At 44.5% G+C, this 20,780-nt stretch overlaps 1 pseudogene; it reads right to left on the reverse strand.

The window, feature by feature from the left end:
- Positions 1-414: 414 nt before the first annotated feature.
- On the reverse strand, positions 415-9,490 carry LOC117720094 (tubulin alpha-1B chain-like; annotated as a pseudogene).
- Positions 9,491-20,780: the final 11,290 nt, after the last annotated feature.

The following is a 20,780-nucleotide window of genomic DNA, read 5'->3' on the forward strand; positions in this document are numbered from 1 at the left end:
CTTTCCCTGATAGTCTGGCCATTATGGCTCCTTGTTAAGATACACCCCCCCCCCCCCATGGAACTGCTCCCCAAAGCATCTCCTGGCTCTCTCTCTCTTTCTCTTCTTCAGCACCCTGCTCTCAGCAGCTGCTGAGTCACCTCTTTTCTGCCCTGTTGTGTGTCTTTCAAGCTCTAATAAAATGGTGTATAGACCTCCTGAGTGCTTTTGTTTTTGTTGTTGTTTGTTTTGTTCTTATTTTTTTTTTCTTACTTAAAGTTTTTACTTTGAGACACCATGGGGAAAAAACTTACAGGGATACATTGAAGAGAGAGACATGGTCACGGGGTGGGGGTGGGGGTGGGAGGAATGATAGAATAGAAGCGTCAGTGCCTGTCAGCCAGTGTTGAATGTGAAGTGCTGGAAGTCTACATGCTACAGGGGCTCAAGGGAACCCTCACCTTCTCCTTCAACAGAATCTGCACCAATCTCATCAACCTTCTCAGGGTCAGCCATGTCCTCACAGGCTTCAGAGAACTCCCCTTTCTCCGTGCCCTCACCCACATCCCACCGCACAAAAACACACATGGTATATATCAGGTCAGACTTTATGGACTGTGCAAGTCCAGGCCTCAGCAATGGCTGTGGTGTTGCTCAGCCAGGTCCCCATCAGGTACCAGATTGGGAGGCTGGTAATTAATACCAATCCAATTCACAAACTGGATGTTGTGCTTAGTCTTGATGATGACAATGGCAGCACTGACATCTGTAGGTACCACATCACCAAGGTGCAGCATGCAGCAAGTCATGTATTTACTACGGCAAGGGTCACATTTCACCATTGGGTTGGCTGGCTCAAAGCAGGCATTGGTGGTCTCTGCTACAGAAAGCTCCCCATGGTAGGATTTCTGAGCAGAAATGACAGGAAAATATGTGACCAAAAGGAAATGGATCCAGAGGTTGAGCACCAGGTTAGTCTGGAATTCTGTCAAGTCAATGTTCAGAGCCACATAAAATCTGAGGGAAGCAACAATGGAAGACACAATCTGGCTAATAAGATGGTGAAGATTAGTGTAGGTTGGGTGCTCAATATCAAGGTTTCTATGACAGATATCGTAGATAGCCTCATTGCCTACTATGAAGACACCATCAGGGTGCTCCAGACTGGTGTGAGTGGTGAGGATGGAATTGTGAGGTTTAACGGCATTGGCAGGAAACTGCAGGGGCGGGCTAGGTAAATAGATGTCTTCCCATAATCAACAGAGAGCCCCTCCATCAACAGGGAGGTGAGACCAGAACCAGTTCTCCTGCCAAAGCTATGGAAAACCAAGAAGCCTTGAAGACCTGTGCACTGGTCAGCCGGCCTGTGAATTCAGTCCAAGATAAGGCTAGTGACTTCCTTGCCAGTGATGTAGTAGCTACAGACATAGTTTGGGCAGCATCTTCTTTGCCTGTGGTGAGCCACACAGGATGGAAAAGCTAGAAGTAGGTACCGGGGCAAATGTCTTCAACAACTGTGGGTTCCAGATCTAGGAACGCTGCAGTTGGCACATGCTTGATAACATCTGTCTCGTTAAAGAAGGTACTGAAGGAGTCAGCTCCACCAACAATGGTCTTGTCACTTGGCATCTGGCCATCGGCGGGATGCTGTGTTCTAAGCAGTATAGCTCCAGCCTTGGCCAACATGGATGAGGATGCACTTACACTATGGGTTAGGAGGCAAGAGTGAGGGAAGAAGTAGTTACCTGGTCCCAGTTGCCATCCCCAACAAGCTAAGAGGTGAGGAATCAATGAGAGGTTGTTTTTGTTTTTTATTCGACATGTAGTTGTATGTCAGGGGTGGGGAGCACATGTGCTTATGGCATTCAGAAATGATGTTGTGTCAGTTCTCTCCTTCCATGGCATCCATGGATTGAACTCATGCCATTGGGTTTATGCAGCAAGCATCTTTGCCTACGGAGCCATCTTGCCAACCCCGAGTCCTTAAAATCTATTTATCAACAGAGACTAAGGAGTCACAAAAGAGAACCCAGATTCCCTGTAAGAGCAGAAGGGAAGATATTCTAAGGAGATGACACTTGGGCCCTCTCTTTGGTGATCAGACTGTTGAAACAATAGTCCAAAAGAAACTGAAACTTCCCAAGGATCTCACAGTGGGAGAAAGAAGGGGCTGAGCCTAGAGCCGGCCCAGGGAAAGCCATCTCAGAGGAAGAAACTTCATACAGGTCTGACTTGTCAGACCAACTTGTAGAACTAACTAAACTGAAGACAATGATGGGTCAGTGGCAGGTAGGGCCACCCCTCGACAGGATCTGCTTGGTTACTGTAAGGAGCAGGCCCTTAACAGGACTGACTCCATATTTGTAATAGGAAAGAAAACAAGTTTGAAGTGAAGTTGATAGAGTCAATGCATAGGAAATGTGGCAATACCTCGTTGTTACAATAGCTTTGGCATTGGTGATAATATATTGTTTGCTGTTATTATATTATTATGTTATTTAATATATTATTAAAAAGCAATTAAATATCAAACTTCTGTCTCTGGCATACTCTCTCCCCTCTCGTGGAACTGACCATCTCATAGTCAATCCTGTATACGATTACTGAGTGGAGAGGACCTGTCTTCCTCTCCCTACGGGGGCCCTAAAACTTTATCGCAACCTGCTCACGACAGATAGATAACATACTGGGCTGGCTCTCAACAGCTACACACACCCCTTGCCTTCTATTTGCATGTAAATCTCATTTTGGTACCATGAAAATATACTTGGTGAGTTACAGTATCTCGGTATTTGATAAGGCAGCGAGATCCACAATCTGACAATAACAATCGGAAAGTCCATTGTCCAAGCGACTTTCCTGTTGCCAATGAACTAGAAATGAAGGGTTTGTTTCATCTCACAGCTCAAGATACAGCCTGTCATGTTGGGAAAGTTAAGGCGGCAGGAGGCAGGAGCTGGAAACAGTCATATCCCGCCCACAATCAGGGGTAGGGCGAGAAGATGCTTGGGCTTAGTTGTCCCTCTCCTTTTGATGCAGTCCAGAATCCAAGCCTAGGTAATGGTACCGCCCACTTTTAGTGTAATTGACACAATCCCTTACAGACTTAACCAGAGGCTATGTGATGCTTGCCTCCCGGGTAATTCCAGATTTTGAAAAGCAACACGAATCACCATCACATTCATCTGATATTTCTAACCTACCAAACATCACAGCTTCCCTACACAGGACACTGCAGGGTACTGATTGCTTATTGCTGTTATCACACGGCTGACCAAGAGTGGTGTGAGTCTCTGCCATGCTGGTGTTGGACTCTATGTCACTGTGCTGGGAGAGGTGGCAATTCAGAAGTTTATAGAATGCATAGCATTTTCAGACCTTAGTAGAGAACTTTTCACTCAAGCCCTTGTAAATTGGGAACTGTCTGTACTGTGTATGCTTGGAGGACACAGAACACAAGACCATTCTATCCCTGGAGACCTGTAGCTCTACAGACACACAGCACAGGGAGCAAGAGATCATAAGCTCCTGAAAGAGAAGCCTGTAAAAAGCTCTGGTGGGTAAGACTAACTATACCATAATCCCATCAGTAACACAGGCCCTCAAAGGTTGAAGAGCCAGCCGGCATTTCCAGCTAAGCTGACCAGTAAAGGCCTTTCCCTTATGAAGCTTTTCTTCAGGACTGTGACAGATGGCTAGTTTCTGTCAGATGAATAAAGCAAAGCAGAAACCAAAACATGTGAGTAATAGACGTAGCTGAACCAAAGGAACCAGTCAGCTCCCAGAAACCGGCCCAGGCCTAGGAAGTACTTGATGGTTCAAAATGCTTACTTCAAAGAAACATAGTGTGCAAGAGAAAACAGATGAGTAGCTGAGTAAAATAATGAAATAATGGAAAGATAAAGTGAGATCATTAACCTAGAGACAGAGAACACAAAAGAAGACAGAGGAGAAGAAGAAGGAGAAGGAGAAGGAGAAGAAGGAGAAGGAGAAGGAGGAGAAGGAGAAGGAGAAGGAGAAGGAGAAGGAGAAGGAGAAGGAGAAGGAGAAGAAAAGAGGGAGAGGGAGGAGGAGGAGGAGGAGGAGGGGAAGGGGAAGGGGAAGGGAAAGGGGAAGGGGAAGAGGAAGAGGAGGAGGAAGAAGAAGAGGAGGAAGAGAAAGAGAAAGGAGGAAAAGGAAGAGAGGAGGGAGGAAGGAGAAAGAAATAACAGATTGGGTGGCAGTTATGTCTATGGGACATTTTTATGATTGTTGTTGGCTGACAGTGAACAGCCCAGCCCACAGTAGGCCATGTCAGCTCTAGGCAGGTATAAGGTTATACATTATACATGCCAGACCTAGCCTGTGTAAGAAAGGTAGCTGAGCAAGCCTGGAGAAGCAAGCCCCACAGGCAGTGTTCCTCTGTGCGATCTGCTTTGGTTCCTGCCTTGGCTTCCCTCAAAGATGATCAGTAACCCTAAGTCAAATAAACCCTTTCCTCCCCAAGTTGCTTTTGGTCAAAGTGTTTTATCCCAGCAAGAGAAAGCAATTAGAACACACCCGTTCTCTCCCCTTGGTGGACGCCATCTCCTTGACCATTGTAACTGTCCTGTTTAGCACGTTCCTTGGCTCCAGCTTGTTTTCTCTCCCTGCCCTCAAGGCTGATGTACTCTGGTGCCATAGAGAAGGCCAGAGGCTCAGGTGTGCCGGGCTTCTTGCTCTGGGACCCCTGCAGTGTGGCCCCAAGCTGAGTTTGCTTCTGGCCTTCAGAATAAGACAGCCTCTTAGTCAAGAGTTGGGAATGGGGCCTCCTAGAGAGGCAGAGCCATTCCCACTGAGGTCTGGAGGATTAGTCTAGAGCTTTGGTGTGCTTTTCTATGGCTCATCTACAGTGTTTCATTGAGGGAATATTTTGTGGTCTGTTAAGTCCCAATGCACTTCAGAATACGTCAGAAAGTCAGAGCTGGAGAGATGGCTCAGCAGCAAGAGAACCGACTGCTCTTCCAGAGGTCCTGAGTTCAATTCCCAGCAACCACATGGTGGCTCACAACCATCTGTAATGGGATCTGATGCCCTCTTCTGAAGAGAGCAATGGTGTACTCATATACATAAAATAAATAAATAAATAAATAAATCTTTAGAAAGAATGAAAGAACAAAAGAAAGAAAGAAAGAAAGAAAGAAAGAAAGAAAGAAAGAAAGAAAGAAAGAAAGAAAGAAAGTCAGGGCCACTTCAGCTGGACTGATAAATCCTGGAAGATTGAATAGGTACCCAGGTATGGCCATATTCACTTGCTCTTCTACCCCAAGAGTGAACAACAGGCAGGGGTCCCCTCAGTGTGCAGAGAGAAGGGCCCTGTCAGTAGGAAAAGCTGCCCCTCCTGTCTGAGCACACTACAAAGCCCTAAATGGGACCCCTGTGGGGTTTTGTCTGTAAAACCTACAGAGAATAAAAGCCCATAAAACTCAGGGGTTTGCACAGCCTGCTCGGCTCATTGAGTCTGTGTGTGAGTTTGACGCTCACGTGACTTCAGCTACCAGAAACTTTAGGTTCCCAGCTTCATAGTAAGAAAAGGAAAGAGCGAGCCTCGCCTCGCAGGCCTGAAGACTGTGATAGAAGTGTGTGGAGCTGAGCTGTCAGTGTGTCCAGGCTGCAATTAGGAGATTCACAGAAATCCACAAAATCAGGCAAGCGGCCTAAGAGTAGCCCTGGGAGCTATGTGGATCTGGTTTCTCCTTTAGCACCCAGAATGGCAGGAGTGGCCTGTGGTACAGTCAGAACCCATCTGGGTAAAGCCACTCGCAGCTAGAACAGACGATTGGCCCAGGCATAGAGACCACAACTGCATCTTTTTTCAGTGAGATGGGCAGGAAGAGATTTTATTTCTGAAAGCCTGGGCCCCTTTCTATGACTGATCTTTACTTAATGCTAGAAAGTGGGTTTAATGGCTTCCTGGAGGTGCCTGGCTACAGGCTGCTTTGTGTAACTTTACGTACCAGTTTCTTCTTGAAGCCCACCACCCCCAACATGCATGCTCCTTTTGTGGGGCAAAGGGTGGAGGCTGGAGCACATACCCGAGGCTTCGGCTGGTCTTTTGCTCCTGTGAAAGTGGGGGGTGTCCTGCAGGGGCCTGCCAATGTCCTGCAGAGTGGTTCAGGTTGATACACTGGCTTCAGCCCTCCATGGATTGCTGGACTGCGTGGTTGGGCTCATTCTGACAGCCACAGGCTGGGGCTGGAATGTCTCAAAAAGGCCAATGCAAATGGTCTCACTGGAAATAGTTATCCGGTATTCATGATACAAAATGAGCCTCTGAATACTTATTATGAGCGCACGGCATTTTTTTTTCTTCCTGAGAACATACAATGATCCCACACCACAATTATCTTGTTCCAGCCTTAAAATATTAGCTGTCACTTCTATCACGGCCCTAGTGAAAAAGGATAGTTCTTTCTTTAAATCTCTTTTTCCCTCTTAACACAATTACCTCCTCATTCACAGATCGCTTTGTGACCACCTAGTCTTGCTGATTATGCTGGTGACACAGTCACAAAGCGGCATGACTGACAGCTCGGGCTGGTGACAGGGTGGCCACAACGTGGGACAGATTTGGTGGGATGAGTCCTACTAGCTACGTTCTCTCCTGGGAAGGGGCAGGAAGGCATGAACAGGAAAAGGAGGTGCAGATACTTCATCCTTACCCTTAGAGGATCTTGCTTTTAACTTGAGAGCCTGTGACAGCAGCAAGAAACAAGAACCCCTGGCATACCTGCCTGATGTCTCCACTGCTACCCAAACAGCAACCCCAGGGCTGCCGAGTGGCTCCATAGGCTGTATACTTCCCAGCCACCCTAAGGTTCATCATGTGACCTACATTTGTCAAGCTGGGTGGGCAGCTTCATAGTCCCTAGCTGAGTGCCAGTGTGTCCTGTATGCAGCCACACTGGGTACAGACACTCTGTTTGTAAGCAAGTTCTGGGCATACCAACTTTTTACAGACACACTCCTGTACAGGCATGATACACACAGACATGGCCTGTGAAAATATGCAATATGCAGGCATACCCTGGATGTATCCAGTAGATTCTGTATATGGATTGAAACCCTAAAAGAATATTAGAGTCTGATGTGGACCCCCAAGCCTTGAGTCCACCCCTTGGAACTGCCTTGGATTTAGACTTTAGAAGGCCTCATTTACTCTGTGTACTGGCTTGGTCAAACTGATTTTCTTCACACTCTTCAGGCCACATTTACTCATTATCAGGGATGACTGTGATGGCGCCTTCCCACAGGCCACCTTGTGCCTCAGTAGAGATGAATCCTGAAAGGAGGCTCTGCCACATTCACTGAGATCCAGCATCAGCACTGTTCCTTGCAGGAAAGGCTCACACAGCACACTGTTTTCTTTTATTCTGTCTTGGCCGTGTGCATGTGGCTCCAGACAGCTTTAGGAGACAGTCTGGGATCTCTGTAGAAGGAACCCAACCACCGCCATCACAATCAATACTCAAGAGAACAATGGCTTGTGCGTGTGCGAGTATGAGTGCGTGTGCATGTGCTTTAAAGAAATGTTTGAAACCTCTTCTGTTTCTTTAAGACTGACATCACACAGCAGAAGTGAAAGAAACTCATCTTGCCACCCGGCAGTTAGCAGCAAAGTCATTAAAGCACGGTGGCAATTTAATTTCCAACAAGGCAGGTACTGGGTCTCTCTTCCTGGGATGTCTCTGGGTGGCTGCCCTTGACAGTAACCACCACTGAGCACACTCAGGCATTTCTATTTCCTGAACTACATATTAGGAGAAGAGATGACTCTAAGAAACATGAGAATGTTCCAGACTCAAAACTAACCGCCTTAGAACTTTATCTGGTAGATGTCATTTCTACAACCTTTCAAGAAACATCGTCACCAGACAAACGATTCAACACCAGTGACAGGTTCTTGTTAGTTCACTGAACACTGGCATGTTTGGGAGTCTCTTGGGTGCCCTGACTACTCAAAGGGTGGTTACTAACCAGCCTGGCACTGGTGTTTTTGGTAGATGTCCATGGCTCCAGTTCAATGGAATATTTGTTGCGTCTCTGGGCAGGAGCAATCCTCTATCTAAAACCAAAACTTCTAGGTCAGAAAAACTTAAGTTCACTTGAAAAGAAGGAGATTTCCTTTTCCTTGTGAGTCACTAGGGGTAATAGTGAGTGGAACCATTCCTTCCCCTTACTATCCCCCTTGATTCCTGGAGTCATGAATCTTAGCTTTGGAAGAAATCCATGGGTTGGCTGCTGATTAAAAGTATATACAGCCTTCTGAAAAACCCTGCCCCAGCCCTTCCAAAGTCCATTCCACCGTTCTATCAAGCTAGCTGCCTCAGGATGATGGGAAACATGGCAAGGCCGGTGGATTCCATGAGTGTGTGCCTACTGTTACACTTCTCTGTTTGTGAAGTGAGTTCTTTGGTCAGAAGCTATCCTGTGAGGAATACCTTGACAGTAGGCAAGGTGTTCTACAAGAACATGGATGGTAGTTTTGACAAAAGCATTACATGCAGGAAAGGCACAGTCATAACCAGAATAAGTATCTACTTCATAAGAACAAAGCATTATCCTTTCTACAGAGGAAGTAGTCATAAGTGGTCATCCAGGTCACCAGGTCACTGGCTGGTCACCCCGGGGAAGGTGCCATATCAGGGGCTCAGTGTTAGTCTCTGTTGCTGGCAGATCTGGAACTCAGCAGCTCTAGGTCAGCTTTGGTGAGTGGTGCCTCATGCTGTCAAGCCCATGCATAGGCTCACTCCACCTCTGCTACCGTGCTCACTTTGCTATGAGCTCATTGGACAATAACAGGGATGGCTGGGAAACAAGCTGAGTATTCACAGAATAGTCATCTCATCTACTTGATTATTGAACTTTTCCTCTGCTGAAGTCATCTTTTGATGAGCATTTACACGGGACACAAGTATCTTTACATCCTTCATTCATTTGGAGGGATCTAGCCACATGCTTCTTCCCCAGATAGCTTCCTCACCAACTGTCCAATCATGTTCTTTCTAACTCCCTGACCATCCAGCCAATGGATGACGGGTGGCTTAGGTCACATGATAATTTAGTGGCCCATTACCGAATGCTCACTTTCCAACAGTATGCCGAAAAAGGGAGAATAGCCATCTGCCGATGATGATAGAGCCTTACTCCTAAATCCCAAGGCTCTCTGCTGCAATTTACCTATAGGAACCTGACAAAAACTCCAGACAGCATCCCCACATACCATGGATACCTCAAGTACCATTGGGTCTGGTAGATCATATGGTCCTAGTAGTAGAGAAGCCGGTGCGGCAGCCTGAACCTATTAACGAGCCTTTTCCTGTTCCAGGCTTTAGTCAAAGCTGGCAGCTTTCTGGGTCACTTGGTGTATAGGGCAAAGTAACACTCAATGTGAGGAATGTGCTGTCTCACTAAACCCACTAAGCATTGTGCTTCTTTTGTGGCAGCAGGAAGCGCCAAGTACAATAACTTACCCTTCATTCAGAAGGACCATTGTCCCATGCCCCAAAACACTGGAGTCATAGAAATTTGTAGAGTGAATCTTCTGTGCCATGTGTGGAAACATTCACCTGTCAATAAAAAAAGTTTATGGCCAATAAGATGAGGTAGGAAATAGGAGGTGGGACATCCAGGAGAGAGAGAGAGAGAGAGAGAGAGAGAGAGAGAGAGAGAGAGAGGATTCTAAGAGTCAGGTGGGGGTGGGGATGATTCACCTGGAACTCTGAGAAAGAGATGGTCACATAAACCAGAGAAAAGGTAGCCAGCCATGTGGCACTCACAGAATAGAATATAAAATGGATAATCAGGTAAGAGCTAGTTGAAGAAGAAGCAGAAGCTTATGGTTAAGCAATTATTAATAAATAATTCGCCTCAGGGTCATTATTTCAGGAAAGTAGGCAAGGGTGGAAAAGCCCACAGTTACAAAATTTTCACTGAAGTAGAAGGAAGGCCCTTGAATTTTTCTTGGGTTCATTTCCCACATTCTGATCAAATATATGTTACCAACAAGTCCAAAATGCTTCTTACTTCCAGCTCATTGGTCCGACCAGCATAATGTTGTTGTGAGGTAATTTCACCAAGAACATACAGACACTTTCAAAGCCCAGTAGGAAGTCTGTATTACTGGCTGGTGATTGCCCAAATCATGCAGCTCACTGCTAGTTATTTACTACATCTGGAATCAACTAGAAGCCGAAAAGCAGAAACAGAATGGATAAATATATAATATATTAATATTTATTAACATCAATAATACACACACACACACATATGAACTAGAGTGATATATAGGTCTGGTTAGTCCAACAATGGCTGTCTCCTGACAGAAAGGTCAAGAATCTGATAATTGTTTAGCCCATTAGGCAGGATGTCTCAGCTGGTGTTTAGTCTACATTGGAATCCTGAAGTAGGTTCTAATACTGGCAAAGGAATTCTTCAGCTAAAAGAAGACTGAACTTGCCAGCCAGAGTGAAGGCAAGCAGGCAGAAAAGCAAGGGCTTCCTTTTTCCATGTCTTTTTATGTAGGCTGCCACCAGAAGGTGTGGCCCAGATTTAGGGCAGGTCTTCTGACCTCAAATGACCCCCATCAAGGGGGAAAAAAAAAATCCCTCACGATGTGCCCAGCTTTTTGGATTTTAGTTGATTCCAGATGTGGTCAAGTTGACAACAAAAGGAGCTATCACACTAAGATATGACACCAGGTTTGGAGAGTTAACATACCCTTGAGGTAAAACTTAAAAAATATACAGCTGGCCCTACTCGCTGAAAGCAGATTGCTTCAGGTGGGCCTCGGGAATGGGTATTGTCAGGTGGGGGAAGCCTTTCCTAAATCAATAGCTGTACACCAAGCATCCAAAGATGTGTTAATCCGCTCAGCTAAGGACTCCACATCTGGTGCAACAGCTGCAATCAGAGTCACACCTGATTAAATTAGTAATGGTCAACTCTCATTCTCCACTACTTACCTGTCTTCTGCATGGACCAAACAGAAGAGCTAAAGGGAGATGTTGGGACCGCGGCTTGTGAATCTTTCTGTTCCTTGATGGTGGCACTGATCCCTACGATCCCTCCAGGGATGCAATATTACATTTGGTTCATTCTTTTCCCATGGAAAGCCTATTCCATTGGTTTCCATTTGGCTTTTCCAACCATAATAGCTCTCACTCCAGAGGTCAGGGAAACAATGCAGGGATTCTGCCAACCTCTAAGTGTATCTCCCCTAATTATACATTCTAGCACTGAGGAAATAACCACAGAATGAGTTTGGGGATCCGCTGGACCCACTGTGAGTCGGACTTCAGCCAAAACTTTATTATTACTTGATTTCTGTAACCCTCTACTTTAAACAGAGGTGGCTTGCTTCCAGAGTCTCCTGGAATCAATGTCAGTCCAGAACCAGTATCCAATAGACCCCAGAAAATTTGATTACTTTCTTTTCCCTAATATACAGTTACCCTAGTAAAGGAGCATAGACTCCTCTGGGGAAGGATGAGGGAAAGGCTAACAACAGTAAAACTATTAGGTATTTTAGAAAAAAACTTCAGGGGACCCAGCCTTCCCTTCATTCAAGGGGCTCTGGGTCTGAAACTGACTCAACTCTTGGTTGCTGGGCTGAGATTCTCATTGTTATAGTCAATGAAGCCTTCCTTTCTTTCAGTTATTGAGAATTTTTCCACATACACGGATCAAACAGAAACTTAGTAGGCTTCTTACATGTTATTCCTGGAAACAGCACAGAATAGAATAGATGAACTCGCCGGCAAGAATGAAAGCAAGCAAGCAAAAACCAAAGCTTCCTTCTTCCATGTCCTTTTAGTGGCCTGTCACCAGAAAATGTGGCTCCATTACAGTGCATCTCCTAGACTCAAACAATCTGAGAAAAATTCCTCCCAGGTGCACCCTGCAGCTTGGCTTTTAGTTGACTCCAGATGTGGCTGGTAACTGAGTAGTCATCACAGCTGAACCATCATATCACCACTCAGTCCCACTGTCAGCCCTGGCTTGTTCATGTGGTCTGTCTGACAAGCTGTTAGAACCTATGATGTCTCTTGTCAGGAGACAAGCTGCCCCTCCAGCTGGCATCAAGCCCCCAGCCTTTTCCTCCTAGCGTGAAATTCCTAAGAAAATTCCAATATCTTAGGCTCTGTAGTTACAGTACTGTGAGAGTCAAAGAGAGGGACACGGAGACTCTTTAGAATGTCTTTACTCCTGTCAGGATGGTAACTGACTGGACTTGCAAAAATAGATGGGTAGGAGTTGGCCAGGCAGAAAATGGGACATGGAGGGAGGGAGGGAGAGAGAGAGAGAGAGAGAGAGAGAGAGAGAGAGAGAGAGAGAGAGAGAGAACTGTAGAGCTTTTACAATTTTATAATTTTATAGAATAGTTTTACAATGTTGTAATAGAAAAAAAACCCTTTGGTGAGGAAAAACCTGCTTTAAATTATTGCCAACTTTGTTAGCAACGTTAAGAAACATAAAATCAAACACTTAAAAAGCATGGAAAATGCTCTTGACTGCACAGAGAAGCTTCTCTGATTAAGGCATTTGTTTATGAATATAAATATGTTTAGAAGGCAGTTGATGCTGTATCAAATTGAGATAAACAACAAAACTATGTTCTCCTGTAGGGATTACACCTGCCCAGTAATAGGGTTTTTTTGACTGACTTTACAGTACCAGAAGTGAATGCTCTCCTGCAGAGCAGGCCTGCCTCAAATTCAATCAGAGAACGGTTGTGATAAAGTTAAAAAGACCAGTAAGAAAATTAGATACTGATTTGTTTTCCAGTGATTTACTTAAAGCACTGCTTGCGCTGACTTCACTTACTACCTGGAACAAAACGACCCTGAGAAATTGCTGAACACTGGGTCATTGCCTGTTTTAACAGCGCATAGGCCTCTATAAAGCCCACCTTGTGGTTTTAGAGTATGAAATGAGAAACAAAAGAATTTCAGGAGCTGTTCTGGCTCCGGCCCTCAACGGCAGCTTTCCCTCTTCCATTCTCCTTTGTGTCAGAATGCTTCCAACAACGTTTCTGGAGAAATCTCCTTCACCAAGACCCCAGCTGGTGCAGAAAGGCTGCCGCTCCAGAGCCTCCCAGATCTGTGGAACTGGGAAGCTCATTCCCACAAAGGAATTCCAAGGTCCCTTTCCAGTGGCCAAGGGGACTGTGAGACCCAGGACCAGAGTCTCCAGGTAAAAGAATACTAGACCATGCTGGCTGTCCAGACACAGTAAGAATCCTGAGGGAGCTGGAGAGATGGCTCCGTGGCTTATAGTACTAGCTCCTCTTTCAGAGGCCCCAGGTTCAATTCCTAGCACCCACGAGGCAGCTCACACCTTATGTGTAACTCCAGTTCCAGGAGATCTTATGCCCTCACACAAACAGACACCACTGAACATAAAATAAATTATTAAAAAAATAATCCTGAGGGGTGCCTCCCGACAGCAATCTGCACAACACCTTCCCAGCATTAGGAGAATAGTCAACTGGGAGGAAGACTCCAGCTCAGTTCCAGTATGATTAAGGTATGTACTATCTTCAGCAATAAGATTTCATTGTTTAGTTCTGATGGGCAAGCAAGAAGAACACCAGGAGACTGTATTGTTTTGGGGTGCTCTGTAGTCTCCCTGAACAACAATAAAGAGGCATGCGATACATGGCACCAGATTTTCATTTAATTACCTATGGCTTCTGAGAGTAACATTATCCAGGCATGCAAACATCTCCTTTCTAAATCATTTTTTAAGTTTACTCTTAATTGGCCTCCAAATTAAACGCACAATCTAGAGATTCCAAGCTAAGATCTCCATATGAGAGACAGCATGTGGCTTATGTCTCTCTGGGCCTGGGTGATGCCACTCAATAGTTTCCAGTTCTATCCATTTTACTGCAAATGTCATAATTTCATTTTTCTTTAGATATTAATACAATTCCATGGTTTGCCTGTGCCACATTTTCATATCCATTCATCAGCTGATGCAGATCTAGGCTGACTTCATTCCCTAGCTCTTGTGAGCAAAGCAACAATGAACATGCATAAGTAAGTATCTCTGTGGTTGGATATGAGATTCCTTTGGGTATCGTTTGGTTTCTGTTGTTGTGATAAAAACACTAACCAACTTGGGGAGGAAAGGGCTTATTTCAGCTTACATGTCACAGTCCATCACAGAGGGGAACCAAGGCAGGAGCTCAAAGCAAGAACTTGGAGGCAGGAACTGAGGAGGAGGCTGTGGAGGAGCACTGCTACTTTTTGTATAGTCCAGACCTACCTGCTTAAAGATGATACCTTGCAGAGTGGACTGAGATCTCAACTAGAGATAAGAAAACATCCCCACATTTAACCGCAGGCCAATCTCATGGAGGCAATTCTTCAACTGAGGTTTTCCTTTGCCAGGTAACAAACTCTTAATGTGTGTCAAGTTGACAAAAACTAAGCACAGTAAGTGAATACCCAGGAATAGTATAGCTGGGCTATGGGAGTGCTGTGTCTAGCTGATACAGTGACTACACCAGTTGACTCCTGCACCAACAGTGAATTAGGGTCTTCTTTCCCCTCATCCAGCACACATTGCCATTTGATTTCTTGAGGACAGCCACGTCAAGTGGGGTGAAATGGAATCTCAAAGTAGTTTTAAATAGTATTACTCTAGTAACTAATGATGTTGAACACTTTCAAAAATGTTTATTGGCTATTTTTACTTAACTCTCTTCAATTCAGACTAATAGCCCATTCTTAATTAGGTTGTTTTCTAGATTTTTTTCTCTAAGTTCTTTGTGTATTCTAGTTGGCAAAGATTTCCCCCCATTTAGTAGGCTGCCTGGTCCTTTAACTTTGACGATTTCCTTTGCTGTACAGAAGCTTTTTAGCTTTGTGAGAGCCCCCTTGTCAATTGTTGACTAGAGTCCCATTTAGAAAGTCCTTACGTATGACTGTATCATGTACTGTTCTTCTAACTACTATCCTGTCATCTTTATTTCTTCCTGTAGTCTCTTGGATGTGCTTTATCCTCATCTTCAGAGCTAAGTATTTATTCCAGTATTCTCTGTAAGTTTGACTTGGCGGCCATAAATGTCTTTAGTCTATTTTTAGGGTGGAAAGTTTCTGTTTTGCTTTCGATTACAACAGTTTTACTGGGTATAGTGGCCTGGGTTGATACTTATGGTCCTTCTTGACTTGAAATACACTGCTCCAAGTCTTTGTAGGGCTTTAAATCTCTGCTGCTAAATCAGCTGTTAGTCTGACAGGCTTGCCTTTGTATGTGACCTGAGTCTTCTCCCTGGCAGCTTTCAATACTCTGTCTTTGTTCTGTAGATTTAGGGGTTTAGCTGTGATTTGGCATAGGGAACTTTCTTTCCTGGTTCTGTCTATTTGGTATTTTATGTGCCTCTAACACCTGAAACGAGCTCTCTTTTGCTAGATTTGGGGAATTTTCTTCAATGATTCTATTAAAAATATTTTTTATGCCATTTATGTGGAATTCTTTCTTTTCCTTTCTCTATACTCATGACTCATAGGCTTCAGTCTTTTTCATGGTGTCCCAAAAGTCCTGCATGTTCCATTTGCATGTTTTTTAATTACCCTTTTTAAATTGAATTATCTGATTCCTTTGCCTTAACATCAGGCACAGATATTGTCTCCCACATGATCCAGTCTGTTGGTGAAGCTTTCCAGTGAGCTTGTTGGACCTATTTCCCATCCTTTCACATTAACACAGTGTCTGTCTTTGAAGATGAGTTTCTCATAGACAACAAAAAGTTGGATCCTACTTTCTAATCTAATGAGGTAACTTATTTTATTTCCAACTTCATTTCAGTTTGGGTTTTCTTTAGTATTTCTCTTTGTTGAATTCTATTTTCATATCCTGAATTACCTTTCTTGCTTTATTCAGCTGTTTGTTTTCTTAGACATCGATCATGAGTTTTTTCCTGTCCTCTTTAATTAACACCTTCATTTAGCTGTTGTTCTTTTGTCTGGTGTGTGTGTGTGTTCAATTGTTTGAACTTTGAACATGTTTATTGTTTTCTTTTTAAATTATGTATCTTAAGTTTTGTCTTAAGTTGTTCTCAGGGGAGGAGTAAGGAAGGGACCTACCAGCAACAAGGATAGCTGAGCGTCCTGAGTACGCAGCAGGGAGAAGGCCCTACCAGTGACATGTGTGGTGAAGAGTCCTGGGGAGGCAACCAAGGATAAGATGCCCAAGGGAGAAGGAAGAAGAAGCTCCTACTGGCAACAAGGGTGGCAGGGAATACTACGGAACTCTGTCCCCCCAAAAAAGGAATCCAGGGGGGATTAAAGTTTCATTGGCTTAGCCTTTCTTTTACCTCCGTGTTTATGGTGAAACTTGGCCCCCAGGTAGAACCATTGATAAGTGCTTAGGTCCCGAGGGTCTATTCTCACCAGTGGATTACTCCACTTATGGGCATCATCTCCAGAGGGGTGCATGAATACTTCAGCTCTCTTAGGTAGTCTCCTCTTGGAACTATTCAGGGTTCTTACCAACAAGGCAGCCTTAATAGGATGTAACTCCAATCCTCAATACTCAAAACCATAGGAAAAATTATTTTCCTTTATAACTTAGCCAATCTTGGGGATTCTGCTCCAGCAACAGTCAAGAGACTAAAGCCCAGTACTGCACAGCTTTCAGCTTCAGGAAATGAAGCTGAAATGGCTGCCTCTGAGGGGCAGACTGCCAGCTTCAGGAAATGAAGCTGAAATGGCTGCCTCTGAGGGGCAGACTGCCAGCGTATGGGCATCCCACATCTGTGTCCTCTGCATAATCTAGCCCTTGGGGCCAAAAGATGAATGGTTTTTATGCTCAAACCATAGTTGCTCTTGGCATTTAATTAGCGTGGAATGCCTACAGACCTTAAGTTGGAGCTCAGTTAAAACCAATTCCCAGGTTCCTTCCAGTCTGGGCCAGAGCACTGAGCAGATCTTGGGTGGCAGCTCTGCCGCCAACCTCCAAGAACCCAAAGGAAGCAGGGATCCCAGGCGCTCTAACTCAGGCAGTGTCTTAGAGACCTGTCTGCTCCTGACAGCTTCCTGTCTTGGATTCTAAGAAGAAATTGAGCATCCTTGGAGTTACTCCAGTTGTGTGGTGACAGCCACTAGGCAAGAATTGCCCCTCTCCATCTACAGACAAATTACTGTCCAGAAAAGGACACACATGCAGAATAGTCGACTGATTATATCTGCTTAGACAGAGTAATCAGCCCTTAATAATCCTGCATCACTAAGGTCTGTCAGATGATTCTGGGCCAGAAGGCAGAAGAACAGATGCTCCAACGTTCAGTAGTATAGGGGCTTTTCAGCTGTTCAGCGGTCTCTATAAATTGGCTAAGTTTTACAAGCTACGTTTAGTGCTTCCCATAACTTCAGTTAACTCAGTCATTCTGGATTTCTGAATCTATAGTCTCATAACCAATCCTGGCTATTTACTTTGAGAGAAAAGATCTGAGTAGATGGTTTTCAGCTGACATTCATTCTAAAGCCAAAAAGCCAGGATCAAAAGTAAGTGTTTTAGTTAGAAGAGATGACAGAGGTTCTGGTTAGTCAACAGAATGATGGACTGGGTATTAGGACTATCTTGTACCTCACTGGTACAATTAGGAATAAGTATGCTCTAATTGTATTTTGAGAGAAAAGTTCTACTTTAACAGGAAGAGTGATATGTAGGAGGAGCTAAGTGGGAAGGAGTACTGAGAGGAAGAGATAGAACAAGGAGAGAAGATGAAGAAGAGAAGCTAGGTGATGAGAGAGAGAAAGAGAGAGGGGGCATGGAGGCAGATGTTCACATGTCTCTACCAGTCAAAGATAGTTTTTATATCTAGGCTGGGTATTGGGTTACGCTTCTGATTGAGCATTACCAAACTTATAAATCCTTTGATTAACATTTTAAAAAAATCGTATAAAAGCAAAAAGGAAAGGTGGGGCATGGGACTGGGGTGTTCTAGGGAGGGGAAATATGGAAAGGGGATGGCATCTTAAATGTAAATAAAATATATAAAAAAAAAAAAAAAGAAAAGTCACAGAAGTAGGGCTTAGAGTAGGGCATTTGAAATGTTTTGAAGGATGAACACCTGGTGGGGGGGGTTGAGGGTGGGGAGGTGGGAGTGGGGGGGTAGGTGGAGGCATATCTTCATAGAAGCATGAGGAGGGGGGTTGTGATAGGAGGTTCCTGGGTGGTGGAGGGAAGGGGGATAAGGGGATAAAATCTGAAATGTAAATAATATCTAATAAAAATAAATTAAAAAAAAAAAAACAATTCCCAGGGTTCTTAGTTCCACCTTTTTACTTAGGTATAAATTTAAAAATATTCTTAAAGACTATTTTATTTAAGGTCAGAGGGGTTTTTTGAAGTTTTTGTTTTAATTCTGGTGTTGACCACTGAACCCAGGACCTTTCACATACAAAACATGTGCTCTACCTAAAACCCAAGTAATGATCTCTACTCACAAAGTCACCGACCACTGTCAGATCATCACTAGATTTTACATACAGTTCTTTACAGTATGGGTGACATTGTCATGGTTGAATCGTCAATGTAACTAGCCTTTATCTTTAAATTAGTAGCCACTGCGCTATTGTTGCACAGCAAATTACCATAGACTTCACGGTTTAAAACAACCACTTATTATTTTGGGGCAGTTTGACTGGATGCTGCTCAGGGTTCTCCTTCTGCAAGACTGTGAACATAGCATGCCTCACCTTAATACTCACCAGGGAAGTCCATTTACTGGCTGATACAGTAGGATCTGGGCCAAGAGCTTCAGTGTGTTTAGCTGTGGGTCACAGGCCACCCACAACCATACCAAGATAGCAACTTGCTTCACTAAGGCCTATAAGAAGTCTGTTAGCAACAAAGCAAACAGTACTTTTGGGAACATGACTACCAATGTGGAGGCATTCTACAGGAGGAAAACCAGTTAACCCTGAGGAGGAGGTTACATAAGGCTGTAAGAGTAGGCAGTTGGGATCAGTATGAGCCATTACAGAAGCTCTCTAACACACCACCAAACTATGGTAGTATTACAAAGGATTTTTAGAATGTTACAGTTCTGAACATTTTTAACATTTTCTGATCACTCTCCTTTCCAAAATAGGAGACAGTGTAAAAACAAAAGTAGAATAAATAATTCTTCAAAGAAAAGTGAATTTAACACTAACTGTTTAGCTCACTAAGGCAATGTGTCACTGACCTGTGGATAGCAAAGAAGAGTAGTGGTTTTGTGTGATTTCTGGATGCATAAAGAGGTTTGGGAGACACAAGGTCCCAAGTGTGTAAGGTAGAGAGACATACATTTACCACCAGAGTGTAGAGAGAATCTCCTATGTACTGTGTAAATGTGTGTGGGAAACTAGAGGAAAGCCAAGAAGCCTTGCTTGGGAAGGGCAGTGGTGGGGAAGTCATCCGCCCCAGAAGATGAAATGTATACCTAGGGAGGAGCATTTAGGCACAGCATGAGGGTAGCACTCAAAAACCTCCCAGAACAAGTGGCTATGGCAGGTGCTGCTGGGTGGCCAGTAACAGTCAATGTACGTGTCACATGAAGTGCTATCCAGGGGTTAGAGATGCCCCATGAGCAAGGAGGCCCAGGTCTTTCACTTCCCATAGTTTACATCCTCAAAACAAAGCAGGCTAACTAGGAAACACCTAAGAAAGATCACATGAAGAAGAGAGGAAGGATGCTGTGCGGGAGAACAGATCAAGGCAGAACCCTCTCATCTTGGATAAAAGTAGTCAGGGAAGGCCACTGATGCTCCAAAGAGCTTTTGAGGTAGGAGAGAATGGGTCAGCTGTGGAACCTGACAAGCCAGCAGGAGATCAGTGAGCAGTGGTGATGCGAGGCACAGCTTGAGAAGCAAGCAGGGCCCTGCAGATGATGGAAGGCCTCCTGGCCTGGTCCCAGAGCAACCCTTCCTGTAGAACAGTTGTGCAAAGCAGGAGGCACAGGCAATAGTTTACATTAAGATGTAGCTCTGCTTATGGTGAAAAGAGGTTCTAAGGTTATATTGGCAGATGCTAAAAGTGGCCTGAAGATGGCTTAGTCCAGACACTCTTCTGAGAAGCAACCTGGGGGAGGAGGGCAAATCATTCAAACCTGGGATTTAGAATGGGATAAACAATGTTATTTACCAAGCTGAGCAAAAACAGGGAGAAAGGCATGTAAGGCTGACAAAGAACCAGGAAAAGTCTGGGATGTCCATCTGAAAACCAAGTAGACACATGGGCCTGGAGCCCAGGGAGATGAAGACTGGAATGTGGACATGGGGAGAGCAGAAAAGGCCTAGCAGCAGCTTCCAAATGGGAAAGTCCTCAGGAACCACCACCCTGGAAGCTGACCTATTAGATGTGCCCACAGTTAGTGACTCAGCAATGGGTTGCTATTGCTTCACAAGTGGGGACAGCAGGCTCAGGAACCAACCGTTCATATCAACTGTTTCTAAGAGAGTGAGGCATAAGAACTGAAGATGGTCTATGGAGGCAGGGTCACTTTTAAAGTATTCCATGTGTTTTGATCCTTTTTCTCCTCCTGAGTATAGCAGAAGCAAACAGCACAAACCCTTAAGAAATGAAGGACCTGGGGGAACATTATAAAACATGCACTATTCTTAGCATTTCTAAAGCTGAATATGGTCAAATGCCCATACAAATGTCACATCCATGACATAAAATCTACAATGAGCTGGATCAGGAAGAGCACTACCTGCTTAACTTGTTGAAAACTCTTTGCAGAGAGCCAAGCATGGCACTTGCTCCCTTAATCCCAGCACCTAGGA

This window comes from Arvicanthis niloticus, chromosome 14 (assembly GCF_011762505.2).
Source record: "Arvicanthis niloticus isolate mArvNil1 chromosome 14, mArvNil1.pat.X, whole genome shotgun sequence".
In the NCBI taxonomy this organism is placed as follows: Eukaryota; Metazoa; Chordata; class Mammalia; order Rodentia; family Muridae; genus Arvicanthis; species Arvicanthis niloticus.